This window comes from Bos indicus, chromosome 27 (genome assembly GCF_029378745.1).
Source record: "Bos indicus isolate NIAB-ARS_2022 breed Sahiwal x Tharparkar chromosome 27, NIAB-ARS_B.indTharparkar_mat_pri_1.0, whole genome shotgun sequence".
NCBI classification, from domain to species: Eukaryota; Metazoa; Chordata; class Mammalia; order Artiodactyla; family Bovidae; genus Bos; species Bos indicus.
The window spans coordinates 16,950,515-16,968,880 of NC_091786.1; the positions used below are offsets into that span (position 1 = coordinate 16,950,515).

The 18,366-nt window shown below is 41.4% G+C and overlaps 1 long non-coding RNA gene across 3 annotated transcripts in view; it reads left to right on the plus strand.

Annotated features, from left to right (window-relative positions):
* Window positions 1–16,725, plus strand: part of LOC139180226 (uncharacterized) — a 271,671-nt gene extending 254,946 nt beyond the window's left edge. For all 3 annotated transcript variants that reach the window (XR_011564551.1, XR_011564552.1, XR_011564553.1), the window contains one exon: window positions 9,911–16,725. This is a non-coding gene — a long non-coding RNA (uncharacterized lncRNA). The remainder of the gene's footprint in view (window positions 1–9,910) is intronic.
* Window positions 16,726–18,366: the final 1,641 nt, after the last annotated feature.

The window sequence follows — 18,366 nt, forward strand, 5'->3', positions numbered from 1 at the left end:
CTACTATGAACCAGGTATATTGTTAGACAAGAGGATGAACATATGGTGCTTGCCTTTACTTGAGTATATCATGTCCCTACATTGTGAAGTATAATTTTTCACAGTATTTTCAAACAGGTGAAATAGATATTAACACCAGAAAATATATATTTGGGATCAATTCTCACTTGGTAACACTGACAATTAAGGCATGAGATAATTAATGATTTTAGAAGAATAATCAATGTTTAGTTTTAAAGGATTTTCGAGTAAAGACTATTTTAGGCTTTAAAAATTATTGTTTAAATTTTTAAAATTAAATGTGAACAGTGTGCTTATGCTTGTAGTTTTAGGATTATATGATTTTTGAATAGCCCCAATAACCAAAAATCAATCTCAGTTGATTTTAAATATTTGGCATAGTTTTTAGAGCAGCCAGTCATTTCATGACTTCATAAAATGGAAGTCATCAGTTTTCAGTAGCATGGTTTCAGGTCTGCAGTGTACATCTAAATTGCATTCACCCATGATTTACTATGTAAGTTTGATTAACTTAAGTGTGTGGTACATTCTTTTTGTAAAAGTAAATGCAACAAATTAGTGTTCTAAACAGAAGGGGGAATAGAATTAGAGGAAGCAACCCAAATATCCGAGGTTATCTGGGCTGTTTTTAAATGCTTTTTTCCTTCTGTTTAAGTGAAATCTCGTTTCTGTGATTGAATTTAAAAAGCTTGTACCTAAATAATTAAGTTTCCCCCAGTTTGTATGTTCCTTTAGTAACATCTAAATGTTAGTGTTTTATATATATATATATATTCAATGGGTAGTGTGAAAGTCTTTTAGAGCAAGTAAGATTTATGCTTTTAATCCCCTCCCTCATCCCATCAGATTTTGTTGCCATAATATAAAAGTAGAATTTCAGATTGCTTGAATTTTTTTATACTGTACTTTTTCTACTTCTGGAGGATGAACTTACATCATTTTTCTTTGTTTTTTTATGAACTCTCTGAACATTTTAAACATAAAAATAAACAGATCCTTTATAATCAGAAAAAAACTTATTTGATTTTGAAAACAACCATTTTATTATTAAAACTTATCAGAGTGATGTAGAACACTTATCCTTTTGATGTGGAGACACATTATTCATTGAGGATGACTTGCTAGGGAAAATTAAGTCCATTATCCTCTAGGGTTAACCACAGTGTTGTACTGGGTAGATCAGTGGATAAACTCTCACGCCCTGGCATGGAAAGTCTCAAGCTCTGCCACCTGTTATCTGTTTTACCTGGGGCAAAACAGATACTCAGTGCTTTTTCTCCTTAGCTTCCTCTTCTGTAAATGGTTATAAAAATAGTAGCTACTTGGTAGTCGGTGTGAGGATTCAGTGCATTAATCTATGCAAAGCCCATAGAACAAAACCTGACATTGTATCATGCTACATTCAATGTCATTAAGACCCTGATGCTGGGAAAGATTGAAGGCAGGAGGAGAAGGGGACGACAGAGGATGAGATGGTTGGATGGCATCACCGACTCCATGGACATGGGTTTGGGTGAACTCCGGGAGTTGGTGATGGACAAGCAAGCCTGGCGTGCTGCGGTTCATGGGTTCGCAAAGAGTCGGACACGACTAAGCGATTGAACTGAACTGATGCACCATAATAGAGTATGAGGCTTCTTGGTGGTGCAGTGGTAAAGAATCCACCTGCAATGCAAGAAAAGAAAGAAAGAAAGTTGCTCAGTCGTGTCCAACTCTTTGTGATCCCATGGACTGTAGCTACCAGGCTCTTCCATCCATGGGATTTTCCAGGCAAGAATACTGGAGTGGGTTGCCATTTCCTTCTCCAATGCAATGCAAGAAACACAAGTTCAATTCCTGGTCAGGAAGACCCACTGGAGAAGAGAACGGCAACCTATTCCAGTACTCTTGCTTGGAAAATCCCTGGACAGAGGATCCAGGTGGGCTACAATCCACGGGGTTGCAAAAGAGTCAGACACAACTTAGTGACTAAACAACAACAACAGAGTATGAAACACTCTTGAAAAACTAAGTCCAAAAAAAGGTTATTCCGGAAAAATTACGAATAATTGAAAACATCCTGTGGCATTTTCTCAGTCCCTCTTCTCTGTGGGATCACACAGCTCCAGAAGAGAGGGCAATTGAGTGTTTGCCCTAAGGATGAAGATGGATAATGCCAATGGATCCATGAACACCAGAAACATGCAGATAACTTAGAGGAAAGGAAATACAAATGGCCGATTAACAATGAAAAGTCTTCAACCTTAATAATAACCAAGGAACTGCAAATTAAAATAAGGACAAGATATGATTCACTTATCAAATTAGCAAAGATTATCAAATAACATCTAAAATCCAAGGTTTCAAGGGTCAGAAGCATATTTTTATATTCCATTGATGAGAGAAAAAGTTAATCAGCCCTTTGAGACCTATTTAGTAATATACTGCTAAATAGGCTTCCCTGGTGGCTCATATGGTAAAGAATCCACCTGCAATGAAGGAGACTTGGGTTTGATCCCTGTGTTGGGAAGATTCCCTGGAGAAGGGAATGATTACCCACTCCAGTATTCTTGCCTGATTCCAGGGACAGAGGAGCCTGGCTGGCTACAGCCCATGGGGTTGCACAGAGTTGAACAGGACTGAACAACTAACCCTAGGAATAGAGGAAACATTTAAATGCTCATAACCTGTGAATGACTTCCCTGGTGGCTCAGAGGGTAAAGTGTCTGCTTGCAATGTGGGAGACATGGGTTCAATCCCTGGGTTGGGAAGATCCCCTGGAGAAAGAAATGGCAACCCACTCCAGCACTCTTGCCTGAAAAATTCCATGGACAGAGAAGCCTGGTAGGCTACAGTCTATGGGGTCGCAAAGAGTCGGACACGACTGAGCAACTTCACTTTAACCTGTGAATTAACAGTGCTCTTTTTGGGGACTTATGCTAAGGAAATAAGAAAGATATTCACACCAGCATACTTACAACACTAAAAACTTGAAATAATCTAAATTTCTAACAAGATGTGATTAGTTTAATAAGTTGGAGTACAACCACATGATGAATATGGTACAGTGATTACGGTGATTTTCATAAGTAGTTTGTAAAGACTGAAATGAGACCAGGAGTGCTACTCAATCAATACTGATTAAGTTCCCTCTAGGTGCAGCGGACTCCATGGTTGTTGGCTCCTGGGTTTACTTGCCCTGTTCATTATCCATGCTGCTCCTAGTTACCTAGTAACTTTGAGTCATAAAACTGAGCATGATCTACTCAATCCTTTTTCCCTTCGGGTATCTGGCTGCTGGAAGACTTCTGTTTTCTTGTTTCTTCCCAGTAACAGAATCTTTCTCCAGAGTCCTGTTCTTTCCAGCCCCATGAAAAAGCCTGTTTTATCCAGTACTGTCCAAGACAGGATTCTCAGTCTGCCTACCTCTGTGACTCAGTTGAAAGATTATGCGGCTATCATACCAAGCCACATACCAAAGCTTAGCTTTTATTAATAAAAAGGTATGTTGATTTCCCATCTCCCAGTCCTGTTTCCTATCTTTTTCAAAAACTTCGTGGGGAAGAAAAATGTTACCTTCCAGGGGACTCTCTACACTCTCCTATATTGAAATTTCATAACGACTTCCATCAAAATGTAGAAATTATTTTAAATCACAAACACTTTTTAATGTCATGGTTTCTGTGGATGAGGAAATTTAAAGTGAAAGTGAAGTAGCTCAGTCATGTCCAATTCTTCGTGACTGTAGCCCAGCAGGTTCCGCTGGCCATGGGATTTTCCAGGCAAGAATACTGGAGTGGGTTGCCATTTCCTTCTCCAGGGGATCTTCCCGACCCAGGGATTGAACCCAGATCTCCTGCATTGCAGGCAAATTACCGTCTGAGCTACCAGAGAATCCCTGTGGATGAGGAATCCAGGCACAGTTAATCTGAATGCCAATGCGACAAAGTCTCTCAAAAGGTTGCAATCCATTTGAACTGCATCTGTGGTCTTACGTGATGGTTCAACAGGTGAATTCATTTTCAAGCTCATTCATGTTGTCATCAGAATTCAGTATCTTGTTGGCTGTTGGCAAGAGGTCTCCCTCAGCTCCTTGCTACAAGGAACCTCACCTAACAGCTCACATGTGGCAGGCAGCTGGCTTGGCTCAGAGTTTAAGGAGAGAGCAAGAGTGTGGTCCCACACAGAAGCCACAGTCTCTTTGTAACCAGTTCTCGGAAGTAGCATCCCGATTACTTTTTGCTATATTCTTTTCTCTGGCAGTGAGTCACTAGTCACTTCTCTGGCATTGAGTCATGGTCCACACTCAAAGGTAGGAGATTACACAGGATGCAAATACCCGGAGGCTAGGATCACTGCAGACCATATTAGAGGCTGTCCACGCCCCAAACTAACATTCACATACCACCAGCCAAGCGCATAGATTATCTCGCTTAATCTTTTTAACAGCCCAACGAGGCAGTTATGTGATTAGCCTATTTTTAAAATCAGGAAGCTGAGGCTCAAAGATGTTAAGTATGTGACTTAAGAGCTCACATTTCAGTAAGTGGCAGATCAGGGATTGGAACTGTGGCTGTCTGCTTTCAGATTGTATTCATTTAACTACTTAGAAACTATTAAGGAAAAACAAACTGCAGGCATAGGAGTTACATTTCATGCTCTTATTTATGTTAAAAAAATACACAGAAAAGGGTGGAAGAAAACATGTTAAAATGTTTTTAAAAAACCATTTAACTTTTGGGTGAAGGGATTATGAATGGCTATTTTTAAATGTCAATATTTATTTTCCAATGCTTATACTGCCCTTAAATTTACCTAATGTAGGGGGAAAGCCATGAAAAAAAACCAAAAGCTATCTCTGTTCTAGTGGGGTTTGCATTGACGCACTAAGGGTGAAGCAGAGGGATCGTTCATCGTGAATGCAGGTAATAAAGGGTGCACTGTCTGTAGAGAATTAAAAAACAAACAAACCAACCACCAAAAGTCAATCATTTTTAATATCACTCAATTCTGAACAATTTCAGTGATACTCTTTCTTCCTGGAGCATACTGCTGCCACCATCACTTCCCTCTTACCCATTTTATTAGTCTGGGGATAAAGAAATAAACACACAATTAAGTTACACACAAGTAAGTCAGATAGAGGTAAGTTTTACAAAAAATAAAGCAGGGCCAAAGGGGAGAGCAGATAATGGGAAAGGGTACATTTTAGCATAGGCAGTCAATGAAGACCTTCTCCAAAGGTAATATATAGAGACCTGAATAAGTTGAGGGATTATGGCACCCCACTCCAGTACTCTTGCCTGGAAAATCCCATGGACGGAGGAGCCTGGTGGGCTGCAGTCCATGGGGTCGTGAAGAGTCAGACATGACTGAAAGACTTCACTTTCACTTTTCGCTTTCATGCATTGGAGAAGGAAATGGCAACCCGCTCCAGTGTTCTTGCCTGGAGAATCCCAGGGACGGGGGAGCCTGGTGGGCTGCCGTCTATGGGGTCGCACAGAGTCGGACATGACTGAAGTGATTTAGCAGCAGCAGCAGCATTGTTTTTATAATCAGAGAAATAGAGAAAACACTGGCTGTTGTTCAGTTCCTAGGTCGTGTCCAGCTCTTTGTGACTGCACCATGTCAGATGTCCCCATCCTTCGCTATCCCCTGGATTTTGCTCAGACTCACGTCCATGGAGTTGGTGATGCCATCCAGCCATTGTATTGTCTGTCACCCTCTTCTCCTCCTACCCTCAGTCTTTCCCAGCATCGGGGTCTCTTCCAATAAGTAGGCTCTTTGCATCAGGTAGCCAAAGCATTGGAGCTTCAGCTTCAGTATCAGTCCTTCCAATGAATATCAGGGTTGATTTCCTTTAGGATTGATGTTGCTGTCCTACAATCTGTGGAAATTTTACCGTCCATTCATTTCTACACTCAGTCCCTTAATCATTTCAGTTAATCCATTTTTATGGAGTGCTTACTATGTGGCAAGAACTCTGCTAGACAAGGGGAGTTTAAGAATGAGTATAACAAATATGGTTTCTTCACCCACTAGTTTCAGAATAGAGTGGGGAGCACAGTTCATCAGTGGGTGACTGAGAAATATACACTGATGAATGAACACGAAAAAAAAAAAAGATGTCCTTTTCATCATAGGGGACTGGAATGCAAAACTAGGAAGTCACGAGATACCTGGAGTAACAGGCAACTTTGGCCTTGGAGTGCAGAATGAAGCAGGGCAAAGGCTAAAAGAGTTTTGCCAAGAGAACACACCAGTCATAGCAAACACCCTCTTCCAACAACACAAGAAAAGACTCTACACATGGACATCACCAGATGGTCAACACCAAAATCAGATTGATCATATTCTTTGCAGCCAAAGATGCAGAAGGTATATACAGTCAGCAACAAGAAGACTGGGGGATAACCCTGGCTCAAATCATGAACTCCTTATTGCCAAATTCAGACTTAAATTGAAGACAGTAGGGAAAATCACTAGACCATTCAGGTATGACCTAAATCAAATTCCTTATAACTATATAGTGGAAGTGACAAATTCCACTGTGGAAGATTCAGGGGATTAGATCTGATAGACAGAGTGCCTAATGAACTACGGACAGAGGTTTGTGACATTGTACAGGAGGCAGTGATCAAGACCATCCCCAAGAAAAAGAAATGCAAAAAGGCGAAATGGTTGTCTGAGGGGGCTTTACAAACAGCTGAGAAAAGAAGAGAAGCAAAAGGCAATGGAGAAAAGGAGAGATATACCCATCTGAATGCAGAGTTCCAAAGAATAGCAAAGAGAGACAAGAAAGCCTTCCTCAGTGATCAGTGCAAAGAAATAGAGGGAAATGATAGAATGGGAAAGACTAGAGATCTCTTCAAGAAAATTAGAGATACCAAGGGAACATTTCATGCAAAAATGGGCACAATAAAGGACAGAAACAGTATGGACTTAACAGAAGCAGAAGACATTAAGAAGAGGTGGCAAGAATATGCAGAAGAACTATACAAAAAAGATCTTTATGACCCAGATAATGACAGTGGTGCGATCACTCCCCTAGAGCCAGAGGTCCTGGAATGCAATGTCAAGTGGGTCTTAGTAAGCATCACTATAAACAAAGCTAGTGGAGGTTATGGAATTCCAGTTGAGCTATTTCAAATCCTAAAAGATGATGCTGTGAAAGTGCTTAACTCAATATGCCAGCAAATTTGGAAAATTCAGCAGTGGCCACAGGACTAGAAAAGATAAGTTTTCATTCCAATCCCAAAGAAAAGCAATGCCAAAGAATGCTCATACTGCTGCACAGTTGCACTCATCTCACACACTAGTAAAGTAATGCTCAAAATTCTTCCAGCCAGGCTTCAACAGTACGTGAACCGTGAACTTCCAGATGTTCAAACTGGTTTTAGCAAAGGTGGAGGAACCAGAGATCAAATTGCCAACATCTGTTGGATCATAGAGAAAGCAAGAGAGTTCCAGAAAAACATCTACTTCTGTTTTATTGACTATGCCAAAGTTTTTGACTGTGTGGATCACAACAGACTGTGGCAAATTCTTAAAGAGATGGGAATACTAGACCACCTGACCTGCCTCCTGGGAAATCTGTATGAGGGTTTAAAAGCAACAGTTGGAACCTGACATGGAGCAATGGACTGGTTCCAGATTGGGGAAGGAGTGCGTCAAGGCTGTATATTGTCACCCTGCTTATTTAACTTGTATGAAGAGTACATAATGCAAAATGCTGGGCTGGATGAAGCGCAAGCTGGAATCAAGACTTCCGGCAGAAATATAAAAGACCTCCTATATGCAAATGACATCACCCTTATGGCAGAAGCGAAGAGGAACTGAAGAGCCTCTTGCTGAAGGTGAAAGAGGAGAGTGAAAAATCTGGCTTAAAACTCAACATTAAAAAAATGAAGATCATGGTATCTGGTCCCATCATTTCATGGCAAATAGATGGGGAAAAAATGGAAACAGTGAGATATTTTATTTGGGGGGACTCCAAAATCACTGCAGATGGTGACTGCAGCCATGAAATTAAAAGACACTTCTCCTTGGAAGAAAAGCTATGACCAACCTTGAAAGCATATTAAAAACCGTACCAACAAAAGTCTGCCTAGTCAAAGCTGTGGTTTTTCCAGTAGTCATGTATGGATTTGAGAGTTGGACCATAAAAAAATTGAGTGCTGAAGAATTAATGCTTTTGAACTGTGGTGTTAGAGAAGACTCTTGAGAGTCCCTTGGATTGCAAGGATATCAAACCTGTCAATCCTAAAGGAAATCAGTCCTGAATATTCATTGGAAGGACTGAGGCTGAAATTGAAACTCCAATGCTTTGGCCACCTGATGCGAAGAGCCGACTCATTGGAAAAGACCCTGGTGCTGGGAAAGATTGAAAGCAGGAGGAGAAGGGGATGACAGAGGATGAGATGGTTGGATGGATGGTTGGATGACTTGATGGACATGAGTTTGAGTAGGCTCTGGGAGTTGGTGATGGACAGGGAAGCCTGGCGTGCTGAAGTACATGGGGTCACAAAGATTCGGACATGACTGAGCAACTAAACTGAGCCGAACCAGGTATTTCTTGACTTCCTATTTTTGCATTCCAGTCCCCTATAATTAAAAGGACATCTTTTTGGGGTGTTAGTTCTAGAAGGTCTTGAAGTTCTAGAAGGTCTAAGTTTTAAAAGCACTTTTATATGGTTTTATTATTTTTATCCCCATGACAAGCTGGTGAGGTTGTCAGAACATACGTCAATCAATTCCCGTGCTTTATCTATGGAAACACAGTGTCAGTCATGCTAATTCAGTTCAGTTCAGTTGCTGTGTTGTATCTGACTCTTTGCGACCCCATGGACTGCAACACACCAGGCTTCCCTGTCCATCACCAACCCCCGGAGCTTACCCAAACTCATGTCCATTGAGTCAGTGATGCCATCCAACCATCTCATCCTCTGCCATTCCCTTCTCCTCCTGCCCTCAATCTTTCCCAGCATCAGGGTCTTTTCAAATGAGTCAGTTCTTTGCATCAGGTGGCCAAAGTATTGGAGTTTCAGTTTCAGCATCAGTCCTTCCAGTGAATATTCAGGACTGATTTCCTTTAGGATGGACTGGTTGGATCTCCTTGCAGTCCAAGGGACTCTCAAAAGCCTTCTCCAACACCACAGTTCAAAAGCATCAGTTCTTCAGTGCTCAGCTTTCTTTATAGTTCAACTGTCACATCCATACATGACTACTGGAAAAACCATAGCTTTGACTCGATGAACCTTTGCTGGCAAAGTAATGTCTCTACTTTTTAATATGCTGTCTAGGTTGGTCATAGCTTTCCTTCTAAGGAGCAAGCATCTTTTAATTTCATGGCTGCAGTCACCATCTGCAGTGATTTTGGAGCCCCCCAAAATAAAGTCTGCCACTGTTTTCATTGTTTCCCCATCTATTTTCCATGAAGTGATGGGACTGGATGCCATGATCTTAGTTTTCTAAATGTTGAGTTTTAAACAAACTTTTTCACTCTCCTCTTTTACTTTCATCAAGAGGGTCTTTAGCTCTTCTTCGATTTCTGCCATCATGCTATGTAGAAAATATCAAGAGACCCAGATCTCTTGAGTATGGTGCCAGTGCATTTTTAATATCACACTATATCTCCCTAGTCTCCTAAATCCACTAGGTGTAATGATGGAGTTCATAGCTTTAAAAAGGGGTTGAAGACAGTGAAAATACACCAAGGGCTAGGTTTGGCTCTCTTACATCTTGAGGCCCGGTCAGATGTTTTCTTTACAGTCATGGAAAGGAAATTAAATATAATATACAAAGTATGCTTATAAAGTCCACTTGCAATGTCTTTTACGTGAATTGAAGAACACTGTAAATACCTGTCTGCTCTTAAACTTTTTTTCACTGGTCTGCCTTCTCAGTACAGTTCCCCTAAACCAGCTCTGTTCATGGAGTTCACTAGACAGCAAGGAGGTGAAACCAGTCAACCTAAAGGAAATCAGCACTGAATATTCATTGGAAGGATTGATGCTGAAGCTGAAAGTCCAATACTTTGGCCACCTGATACGAAGAGTCAACTCACGGGAAAAAACTCTGATGCTGAGAAAGATTGAAGGCAAGAGGGAAAGGGGATGACGGAGGATGAGATGGTTGGATGGCATCACCAACTCGATGGACATGAGTTTGAGCAAACTCCTGGAGTTGGTGAGGGACAGGGAAGCCTGCCGTGCTACAGTCCATGGGGTTGCAAAGTCGGACACGACTGAGTGACTAAACAACGACAAACCAGCTCTGGATGTCAGAGCTTCTGGAATTCTGATACCCTCTGGCTCTGAATAGACCTCTGTGCCCCACCATGCATCTTGCTCAGTAAAATGAGCAGCACAGTTTAGACAGCATCTGCAGTTTGATGGGAAAAGGAAATGGCAACCCACTCCAGTGTTCTTGCCTGGAGAATCCCAGGGATGGGGGAGCCTGGTGGGCTGCCGTCTATGGGGTCGCACAGAGTCGGACACGACTGAAGCGACTTAGCAGCAGCAGTTTGATGAAATTATGTATATTTTTACTAGATGAGTGTGTAAGAATATTCTGGAGAGAAAAGTGCCAAGCTATATGGAGGTAAGAACACAAGTGAAATTAAATAATATTAATGCTTAACAGGCTGAGATGGTGCCATCCCAGTGCTTTTGTTTTTTGATGTAGTCAAGAACACAGCACTGATTCTGTTATCAAACAAACACCATGGCTGTTCCATATGTGTAGATATGGATTTCCTTGGAAGAACAGGTAAGCTTTTTCCAGCAGATAACGAGGGTCCTAGAAGATAACTGCACTTGTTTCCAGCTCATCACTTTGCTCAAAGACACACTGAGAAGCCAGTCAGCCCTTCCCCATCCTCTTCTCCAGTCCCGCTGATCTGTGCCACCTTCTCTTTTCATTCTTGGTATTTGTAAATCCTTTTTGCTCTTCATGGAAATCACTTCCTCTCTGCTCTGGCCTCCAAAACCCATCTTGCCCTCCATTAATCTGCTTAACTCCAGTTTACCCCTCCTCTGACCACATTTCCTCCCAAATCCAAGGCAGCATGCAGAGTCTCCCGTGCCTTTCCATAGGGCTCTCTGTCTTCCTTCCCCCACCTTAGCTGGGAGTCAAAGTACTAGGAAGTTCTTCAGGACAAAATTATTATCTCAGTCCGTGTTCAATGTCCAGGGCCTAGAACAGTACCATTTAGCCTTTGAATCCAGGACTGTCGTCGGGCCTTAGATGATTGTTTGTTCCATCTCACACTAACTGCATTTCCCTTTAAGATGAACTACTTTTGAAGGCCCTGTAAGAGTTAGATAGTGCTCATAAAACACCAACTTGTCATCATTTCATTTGGAAATTATTTTACTTAAACCAGTGGTTCTCAACCAGGACAGGGGCCTTTTGGCTGTGCCTAGAGATGTTTTTGATGGTCATAACTAGGGGATATTGGTATCAAGTGAGTGAAGGCCAGGATGCTATTAAATATCTCACAATGCATAGGACAATGGCTCACAGCAAAAGATGTTAATCATGACCCAAAGTGTTAATAGTGTAGAGTTTGAGGAACCCTGCTTTAAGACTATTTTCAGTCTTCCTTTTTAATGTGGGCCCATCATTTTTTCTTTGCCACAACTCACCAGCTCTTTATGGCATGCACTGGCCTTATTTCACATTGCACCTACAAGCCTTGCTAGGGTAACAGGCCAGGTGTGGTTGGCAGTGAGATTTAGTGCATAAGACTAATGCACTTTGAACTGAGGCTATAGATTCAGGCTTTTTTTTTTATGGATGGAGTAATTGTTAAACATGAGTATTCTAAAATAATCACATACAAAATGTTGCTGAAATTGATTGAAATAAACAGATGTTCTGTAAGAGTTAAATTAATTCTTTTCAGTTACCTTGGATTGGGTAGGAAACAGAAGCAGCAGAAATAATAAGATTCAGTTTACACCTTCTTTCTATGTAGGCTGTAGGGTGGGGATTTACTTCTGAATGCTGTTGCTGTGCTAAATTTTCCAAACAAGCATGAGGAGAGCTTCTCAAAGCACTTGAAAAATATATTTTATTTGACTTCCAGTTGTATAAGGAATGCTGCTAACCCTTGTGCACTGGCGGATAGGTCACTCTGTAGTAGATATGTTTGAATCCTGCCTCAAAAAGGTTTGGCTCCTAATCATCTTGCAGTGATTTTATAGTTATTCTTGATTTTTTTTTCTGTTCTAATCTATGAATTGTACAGAAACTCCTTTTTTACAGAAGGCAGCATTCTGCCATTGAGGGTTGGTTATTCCATTTGCTACCATTTTTCTCTCCCCACCCTGATTCTTTTTTCTTCTATTAATGCAACTAATTGTCTTACAAGCAAATGCCTGGCAGTTCAAAGCAGGTTGAGTGTTTACCTGATGCCAAAACTACGGGTGGTTTGGTTAATGCCACCAGACCACTCTAGTGTCTGAGTGTTCTTATTACAATTAATTTCAATGACTAGCCATATCGGTCAAAACAGCAGCTTTATTAGCCAGTGCATACAGAGGAATATATGAGATATAAATCTTGAAATCTAGATTATGTGCCCTATTTTCACATTTATAATGAATGGTTTTCAAATATAAATAGTGAAAAGTAGGGAGAAAACTGGGATAAGGGAAAATTCAATTATAATAGAAAGCCTATATGAGACACAGCTATATTGATTCAGCAGCACACTGCTGTGTATGAAGGAACCGGTTCTTTCTACCTCTCCTCTTTGCCTTCTATTATGTTAGACTTGCATAAGACTGGCTGCCTCCATGACAGCAAAATGCTGAAGTCCCAGGCTTTTTTTGTGCATCACAGACAGACTAGAAGAGGAAACATTTCTCTTGAAAGCTCTAAAAGAGTAAGATTTCTGTCTCAGAAATCCCAGCCAAACTCCCCGTGTGTCTTGTTGGCCCTATAATATATCCTGTGCCCTTTTCTAAAGCAAGGTCTGATCAGGGTAATGTCAGAACTTTTTGACTTAAACCTGGATAACAGAATCAGTTTTAAGAACAAGGTGATGGTATTACCCTGATTGACCCCATCAGTCAGTTCCCCTGGAAGTAGGGGTGTGTATCTTGATCTGTGTTCTATGACCATTGCCCATTTTGTGTCTCTATCTATCTAACTGAGTGTGAATTCATTAGATAAGGGCCCCTGACTCATTCCTCTTTATATTTCCAGATCGTAGTTCACATCCTTTTGCATCATAGACGTTCCAAAGGTTTGATCATTGTGAACAAACTAGCAGTTTCCAATGTAAACTGCTATTGGGTTTCTTTCCTTTCGTCGATTCCAAGATCATTCACTTGGCACCTACATGATACCAGGTGTATGGAGGTCCCCTGGGAATAAATAGATGCTCAATGAATGACCCAGCCTCTGATCTTAAGGAACATACAGTCTTAAAGGTAAAAAAAAAAAAAAAGATAAGTATATAAACAGTTTCAATTAAATGCAACTGTACCACTGCAGAGTGGAGCAGAGCTCACAGTCCAGGCTCCCTGGAGCTTACTAGGCTTCCCTGGAGCTGAGGAGGCGGCCCTGAGAAAGCCACATCTGAATCTTGATCTGGGATATTTATGGAATTTCTCCAGGAGCAGAGGGGCTGGAGGAGGTGTAGGAAGAAGGATGGTTCACTTTGAAAAAGGATATGACAAGACCTGTTACGATGCTTATGAACTTTACAAAACCTCCCTGGAGCTGGTGAAGTACTATCCATGTTAGATGGGAATGGCCAGATGCTTTAATGAGGAGCTCGCACTTCAGGGTGTATCCAGTTGATGGGGAAGATCATTCTTCAGAAGCAGCTCCTACAAGTGTTTCAGCTTGGTTATTTCCCATCAACAGCTAAGGGGCTTGTTGTTGCTGTTCAGTCACTAAGTCGTGTCTGACTTGTTGCCACCTCAAGAACTTCAGCACACCAGGCTCCTCTGTTCTCCACTACCTTCTGAGTTCAGTTCAGTCCCTTGGTCACATCTGACTCTTTGCAACCCCATGGACTGCAGCACGCCAGGCTTTCCTGTTCATCACCAATTCCTGGAGTTTACTCAAACTCATGTCCATTGAGTCGGTAATGCACTGTCTCTTGAAGTTTGCTCAAATTGATGTCCATTGAGTGATGGTAATGCCATCCAACCATCTCACTCTCTACCGCCCCCTTCTCTTTCTGCCCTCCATCTTTCCCAGCATCAGGGTCTTTTCCAATGAGTCAGCTCTTCGTATCAAGTGGCCAAGGTATTGGAACTTCAGCATCCACCCTTCCAGTGAATATTCAGGGCTGATCTTGCAGTCCATGGATGGGACCCTCAAGGGTCTTCTCCAGCACCACAATTTGAAAGCATCAATTCTTCAGCACTCAGCCTTCTTTATGGTTCAACTCTCACATCTGTACATGACTACTGGGGAAACCACAGCTAAGACTATATGGACATTTGTGGGCAAAGTGATGTCTCTGCTTTTCAATACACTGTCTAGGTTTGTCATAGCTTTTCTCCTAAGGAGCAAGCATCTTTTCATTTCATGGTTACAGTCACTATTATTTAGTATAATTAACCTTAGAAATGAGTTTTCATTGGTAAAATTTGAGATGTGCAGGATAACATAGTGGGTGTTAGAAACTTACATGGGTAACATTAGTGGTATTCAAGGAGTGAGTGGGCAGAAGTGTGCTGGAGACATTCCCACCCTTGTAAGAACACAGTGTAGCTGTGATTCAGTCCTGTTTACCTGTTCCTTTAGGGATGATGCTTGTGGCCTGACTCATTGATGGTTCTGTGTTGGACTATTATTTAATAGGATATGAACTTTAATATGAACTGGCTCTTACCTCTAACATAGACTGACCTTTAAATAGTCACTTTCCTGACAGTGAACATTTCATGAATAGTATAGTTACACCAAGCAGGACAGGAAGCTGGGAATTAGCTTATACAACACATAGTAAGGATGGTTTTGAACCTGTTATCTGTCACTCACCTAACTCTATCTATTGACAATAATTGTTATTAATAATAAGAGCCCCAGAATATTTTTTTGTGAGCCAGCTGACTTAGGACATTTTCAAGGAGCCTGGAGTCAAGGAAGAACATGACATTATCATTATCATAATGTCATGATAATGACATTTGTTTGTTTTGTTTTTATTTGTTTATTTTGGGGTTTTTTTTGGAATTTAATTGCTCTACAATGTTACATTAGTTTCTGCTGTACAACAACATACATCAGCTATCTGTATACATATAGCCCCGCTCTCCTGGACCTTGCTCCCTGCACCCTCCATCTCAGCTCTCTAGGTCATCACAGAATACAGCCTGTGTTACACAGAAGCTTCCCACTAGCTAGCTATTTTACACATGGTAGTGTATATAGTATGTATATACACTGGCTTTTTAGAATAGGAAACACAGTATATGAGGTTACAAGGAAAAGAGGATGGTGTGGCAGGGAACTCAAGCGGAGGGGGAATTACCAGGATGCAGGGTCAGATGCTGCAGAACAGTTTGAGAATGTCAAGCCTGAAATATGCACATTAGATTTAGCAACTTGAGGACTGCTGATGACCTGAGCAGTGGAGGGCAGTGAAGTGAAGAGTAACAATAGTTCATCGTGCATAACTGATAATTGCTGTTTGCTATGTCCGGCACTTATCTAAGTGCTTTAGCTGTGTCAACCCCTTTATTAAGATAAGTACGACTGTATTCCCCAGCTTTCAGATGAAGAAGCAGAGACACAGAGGGGTTGAGTCACTTGTCTAAGGTAGCAGACATAGTGAGAGACAGACCCCGAACCTCAACCCCAACTCTCTGGCTCCAGAGCTACTATTGTAGACACTACTATTATTACTGCTACTATTGCAGCTACTATTGTCGGTGGGAGGTTCCCTTCAGAAAGCCTGGCATGGTCCTAAGCTCCAGAAAGACTATCATAGTAGGAGGGATGTAGGGGGCTAAGACATACTTTTTTCTAATTGGAGAAATTTGAGAATATTTACAAACTAATGAGAAGCTAGTATCAACACAGGAAAAAAAAAGAGATAATCGAACAGAAGTTTCTCAGGAGGCAGAAGAAGGTGAGATCCAGGTGAAAGGGGAAAATTTTATACCAGGAAGGAAGAAGGAAAAATTAGAATGGAAGGATGTGGGGAAATTACAGGGTACATATGACAGGGTGGTGAGAGAATTGGCAGATGATGTAATTATTTTCTTTATGAAATGTGACCAGAGTGAAGGAAGGACTAGAGTAAGAAGTTTGAGGAGAATGGATATTTTGGAAAATAATTCATGGAGAATGGAGTGGAAGGTTGATGATGAAACTAAAAAGGATTATCTAGTAGAGAAGAGAGCCCAGGTGGGTATGGAGAGCAAAAAAGTGGCAGTCGTGTGTAGGTACATTGGCTCTTTGGGGAGAAATGAATGTCTAGATTTGTGGTATTTGTCAATTTCCCGACATGTGTGATGTCAATGGTTTAACAGTTCACTTGCAAAATTTCTGAATATTGCTTTTCGCTCAGTCGTGTCTGACTCTTTGGAACCCCCTGGAGTGCAGCACACCAGGCTTCCCTGTCCATCATCAACTCCTGGAGCCTACCCAAACTCATGTCCATTGAGTCAGTGATGCCATCCAACCATCTCATCCTCTGTTGTCCCCTTCTCCTCCTGCCCTTAATCTTTCCCAGCATCAAGGTCTTTTCAAATGAGCCAGTTCTTCACATCAGGTGGCCAAAGTATTGGAGTTTCAGCTTCAGCATCAGTCCTTCCAATGAACACTCAGGACTGATTTCCTCTAGGATGAACTGCTTGGATCTCCTTGCAGTCCAAGGGACTCTCAAGAGTCTTCTCCAACACCACAGTTCAAAAACATCAATTCTTCTGCACTCAGATTTCTTTATAGTCCAAATCTAACTTCCATACATGACTACTGGAAAAACCACAGCTTCGACTAGATGGACCTTTGTTGACAAAGTAATGTCTCTGCTTTTTAATATGCTACCTAGGTTGGTCATAGCTTTTCTTCCAAGGAGCAAGCGTCTTTTAATTTCATGGCTGCAGTCACCACAGGCAGTGATTTTGGAGCCCCCAAAAATAAAGTTAGCCACTGTTTCCTCATCTATCTTCCATGAAGTGATGGGACCGGATGCCATGATCTTAGTTTTCTGAATGTTGAGCTTTAATCCAACTTTTTCACTCTCCTCTTTCACTTTCATCAAGAGTCTCTTTAGTTCTTCTTCACTTTCCGCCATAAGCGTGGTGTCATCTGCATATCTGAGGTTATTGTTATTTTTCCCAGCAATCTTAATTCCAGCTTGTGCTTCATCCAGCCCAGTGTTTCTCATGATGTACTCTGCATATAAGTTAAATAAACAGGGTGACAATATACAGCCTTGACGTACTCCTTTTCCTATTTGGAACCAGTTGTTCCATGTCCAATTCTAACTGTTGCTTCCTAATCTGCATACAGATTTCTCAAGAGGCAAGTCAGGTAGTCTGGTATTCCCATCTCTTTCAGAATGTTCCACAGTTTATTGTGATCCACACAGTCAAAGGCTTTGGCATAGTCAATAAAGCAGAAATAGATGTTTTTCTGGAACTCTCTTGCTTTTTTGATGATCCAGTAGATGTTGGCAATTTGATTTCTCATTCCTCTGTCTTTTCTAAATCCAGCTTGTATATCTGGAAGTTCACAGTTCACATATTGCTGAAGCCTGGCTTGGAGAATTTTGAGCATTACTTTACTAGCATATGAGATGAATGCAATTGTGCGGTAGTTTGAACGTTCTTTGGCATTGCCTTTCTTTGGGAATTTAATCGCTAGCTCTCAGAAGAATGATCTGCCTCGTGCTATTACTACACTGCATCTGTTTGCATGGCTTCCTCCCCAGCATGATGTGGGAACAGAAGGAAGGTTTCTGGGTTGGTCCAAGATTGTGGTTTGGTCCTGGTGAATGGTACAAAAGGAAAAAGGAACAAGAAAGGTAAAATATTACTAAAAAGCGAATGTTTACTGTCATTTGATTATAGGGAATTTAGACTGGATAAAACAGCAGAGGTGCTAGAGACTAAATTTTTAATAAAATTGAGAAAGAAATGTACTAGGAATAGTGAAAGTGTTAGTCACTCAGTTGTATCCAACTGTTTGCGACCCCATGGACTGTAGCCCAGCAGTCTCCTCTGTCCATGGGGTTTTCCAGGTGAGAGTAGTGGAGTGGGTAGCATTTCCTTTCTCCAGGGTCTCTTCCCAACCCAGGGATGGAACTCGGGTCTCCTGCATGGCCGGCGGTCTCTACTGTCTGAGCCACCACTGGGTGTCGACAATGGGGGAAGGCGGTTACTTGTT